The sequence below is a fragment of the Octodon degus genome, unplaced genomic scaffold, assembly GCF_000260255.1.
Source record: "Octodon degus isolate 3935 unplaced genomic scaffold, OctDeg1.0 scaffold00007, whole genome shotgun sequence".
Classification (NCBI taxonomy): Eukaryota; Metazoa; Chordata; class Mammalia; order Rodentia; family Octodontidae; genus Octodon; species Octodon degus.
In genome coordinates this window covers 5,945,740-5,950,116 of record NW_004524583.1, presented here as the reverse complement: position 1 = coordinate 5,950,116, position 4,377 = coordinate 5,945,740, and the positions used below count along the sequence as shown (strand labels likewise).

The following is a 4,377-nucleotide window of genomic DNA, read 5'->3' as shown; positions in this document are numbered from 1 at the left end:
AGATGTAGTTTTCATGCTTAGGATGTAAGTAAGCATCAATCACCTAAAATATATGTCTATGTACAGAACCTCATTACTAATGCTAGCAAGACACTGTAAGGCCTACTATAAATGTTCAATTATACTTGATGAGTAAATCTATGAGGGAACAGTACATTAAATTAATATGATTTGTTGTAATCATACTGAAGAAATTGCAAAATTTGCATATGTTCTTAGACTTCAATTAAGAGAAATATTTAGAAACTATCCAGTTGAAGAATAAAATGGGAAGAATGAAAACACTCAACAAATACAGTTCACTTGGAAAAGGGTAGACTTCAACAAAATCAAAAACAGTGACTACTCACTCAGATTTTCAGCGTTAGACACAACAGAACTGGAGCTATAAGCCATACAAGCATATAAAAATGAAGTCCCATACCAGAGCTTAAGTATTGTTTAAGCCTCACATATTTACTTCCTATCTGCTCTGTATGTGTTTAAACTAATTCAAAAATCTCTTCAGCATAGTTGTATTGAAATCAGTTTAGTTTTCAGGAATAAGTAAAGTAGTGAAAAGGCTGAGATTACAAAGACAGAAAATTTCATTTTGAATAGTAAGTACATACCTACTGACTTGTATTTGAGATTTTATTTAGTAACTGTCTTAGTTACTTTTTTTGTTGCTGAGACAAAATACCCAACACCCAAAGTTAAAGGGGAAAAAGTTCATTTAGCTCACGGTTTGTAGAAATTTCAGTCCATAATCGGCTGACCCAAGGCAGAGGGACAACAGTTCCATGGCAGTAAAAGATTCTAGACAGTGACACAAGCCTGTTCTGTCCCTTATATTGTATCCAGTCTACTGGGATTAGGGCAGTGCTAATCCAATCAGTGAACTGATCCAACAATCACTCACCTTTAATCCCAGCATCGCAAGACTAATCAACCACACTGTCTAGATTTAGTTACCTCTGCAAAAGCCCTATGATCACATGAGGCTTTGGGCGGACATCTAGACACAAACCCTAACAGTAACCTAGACGAATGCATATATCACCCTAAATAGTGAATACTGGCAATATAGAATTTCCTTTTCCATATTTGGAAACATCATATCTAGTATTGGTATCTTTGTACTCTTAACACAAGTGTATTTTATTTGGCTTGATCATCAAGTCTTTGAATATAGAATGAAGTAACAATTATGAAAAACATTGTAAAAGTTGTTACACGCGATAAAAATTAAAGAATGTCTTTTATTATATTTAAATCAGTTTCAAATTATTAACTAGTATGGCTTTCTTTAACAAGCTCAGTCTGTCACATAAAATATAGCTGTAGTAGACATCTATTCCAGATAACCAGCATCTATTTTTCCTCTTGCCTTAGGAAATTCCCCAGATTTTGCTTTGGCAATCATCTGTCTCCCACTATCCACATATAGAGTTCTAGCAGGGCTTGTCCCACAATCCGATCTTAGCCTTGTACCAGTAACTGAAATCTGGTCAATGAGACCACTAATTACTTTTTAAAACAGGGAATCCTTTAAGGCTACATATACAATCAAGTAAATGAAAGCCAAGTACCATCCATCAGCTTCTGGACTCAGAGCTACTGAGAAGTGAACTCTTTTTTTTTTTTTTAAGATTTTTAATTTTTTTCTTTTATTCATTTATTTGATACAGGGTTTCATTATGCAGTCGAGACTGATAGTGATCTTCCTGTCTCAGCCTCCCCAGAGCTGGGATTATAGGCTTGTACTGCCACATCCACTTGTGGGAATGTACCAGTACCAGTGATGCTCTTCCAGTGATTGAACTCAGGTCCTTGTGCTTGCCAGGCAGGCACTTAGATCACTGAGCTATCTCTCCAGCCCAATGAGTTCTTGTGCATTAAAATGGTAGCACTTGAGCAAATAGCTACTGGGGCCATGTTGCTACTATGTACTTGCAGATGGCGTGGATGAGAATTTAGTCTATCTAATGAAAAGTATTTAAGAGAAAAGCACTAATACATTAAGGATGACACATTATTGGATACCACAAATAAACATTCTTGTGCCATAATTAGACTACACATATTTTTAGTTCTTAAATCAGTAAATACTATTCTTATTTTATTTGCTTGAATTTTTAAAACATTTTATTATTCAGCAACAATTAAAAGCGTTAGACTGTGATTCATTGGTGAGGCGTGAGTCTTAGTCCTGGCTCAGGAATGCAAGTTGTCTGGTCTTTGACAAACTAATCCTGAGCTGGTTGCATGATCTATAAACACACATAGAATATATATCTTTCATGGTTGTTATAAAGATTAAAAGCACAGTGTGTTAAATATCTAGCACAGGAAACAAGTGGTAAACTGCATTTATTTTTCAACAATTTATTTTTTATATTTCATGGGTGGAGGAACAGAAAGGTTCCTCTGAGGAAGGATTCTCAAACTGGAAAGACAAAGTAATCTTTAACAACACAAATTCTGTTTTTAATGGCATGAAACTGAGAAAAAATTAAGAATAGGGTGGGGATCCATAAAAAGGATCTATGTAAATTTTTTTTTTTCCTTTAAGTAAAGTCTTTTAAATGTACTTAGGGGCTTGCGATTAGTTCAGCAGTTCCATCCCCAGTTCCCCATTCCTTACCAGACTCCCACTTAAGGCAGCCTGAGCCAGACAACAACAACAACAACAAAAAAAAAAAAAAAACAATTCCTTCTCAACAGGGCCAGCCAAATAGCTCAGCGGATTAAAGCACTTGCAAGCAGGCACAGAGTCCAGGGGTTTGATCCTTGGGCCTGTCCTGCCAGCCCAGCCCTGGGGGCACACTGAGACCACAATGGAGACTGCGCATGATGGTGCACGCCTGTAATCCCAGCACTTGGGAGGCTTTAAACAGGAGAAACACTATGAGTCTGATCTAGTAGTAAGACCCTGAACACACTGTAGGCCCTACCCTAAAATACAGAAAAAAATAAAATAAAATAGAATAAAAAAAAAAATGTACAGAAAACTGGAATATTGTCTAGGCAGACTCAGAGTTGCATGAAAATTTTTATATGTAATTTTTTACATTCTTTTTTATTTTAGTTGGCTTATAGAATCTGAGTTTCTGTAAGTTCTAACTTACACATTCCTAGAATACTGTAGGCCTATGGGCAACACAAGAATTAGGAATTCTCAAAACAAAACATTTTGAGGTTTTTTTATTTTTTTGGTACACAAAACCAAGATAAAACTTGCTGTGCTTATGTCATACAGTTTGCTATTCATCACCCCAACTAAGAAACTCCATAACGAATTTGTAAATTCCGAAAAACATGTTGGCTAGTATATTAAAGTTGTCTTTGCTGATTGTGGGAGCTTCTTCCTTTTCGTCGGCGGCAGCCACCAGGTAAGCCACGATGGGCGCGTACAAGCACATCAAGGAGCTATGGAGGAAAAAACAGTCCCACGTGATGCGCCTTCTGCGGCGGGTCCGATGCTGGAACTACCGCAGCTCTAGGCGCTGCGCAGGGCTCCTCGCCCCACCCGGCCGGACAAAGCTCGCAGACTGGGATACAAGGCCAAGCAAGGGTGTGTCCTATACAGCATTCGTGTGCGCCGCGGTGGCCGCAAATGTCCAGTTCCTAAGGGAGCGACTTAGGGCGAGCCTGTCCATCTTGGTGTTAACCAGCTGAAGTTTGCGCGAGGCCTTCAGTCTGTTGCTGAGTGAGCTGGAAGCCACTGTGGGGCTCTGAGAGTTCCAAATTCTTACTGGGTTGGTAAAGATTCCACATACAAATTCTTTGAGGTTATCCTTATTGATCCATTCCACAAAGCCATGAGAAGAAATCCTGACACCTAGTGGATCACCAAACCAGTCCACAAGCCCTGGAAAGGGCCACAAGTTCCACCACACTATTGGTGGCTCTCACCGTGCAGCTTGGAGAAGGCGCAATACTCTCCAGCTCCACCATTACCGCTAATAATAAAAGTGATGTTTGTAAAATTCATGACCCAATAAACAATTCAGGACAGTTCATCTGCTTAACGGTGTTATTTGGGGTTTTTTTGTTGTTGCTGTTTTTGTTTTTTGGAGTTTTTTTGATGGAACTGGGGATTGAACTCAGGCCCTTGTGCTTACCAGGCAAGTGCTTATTCTACTGAGCTATCTCCCCCGCCCAAAGGTATTATTTGTTAAGTAGTCTACTGATTTATGAATGTTTTGTCAAATGGAAGTTAAAAGTGCAATTATGTTTGAAGACTATAAGTAATGGTATATCTCTGTCTCTAATAAAATAAGCTTTTCTGTCTTGTTTTATCTTATTAGGGGGTTATATGTCAGTGTTTGAAACATGCTGTGTGGTATAATAGGTGTTAAATAAATTCTTTAAAAGAGAAATGCTAAAAAAAAA

At 38.1% G+C, this 4,377-nt stretch overlaps 1 pseudogene; it reads left to right on the top strand.

The window, feature by feature from the left end:
• Nucleotides 1-3,384: 3,384 nt before the first annotated feature.
• Nucleotides 3,385-3,948, top strand: LOC105743447 (annotated as a pseudogene).
• Nucleotides 3,949-4,377: the final 429 nt, after the last annotated feature.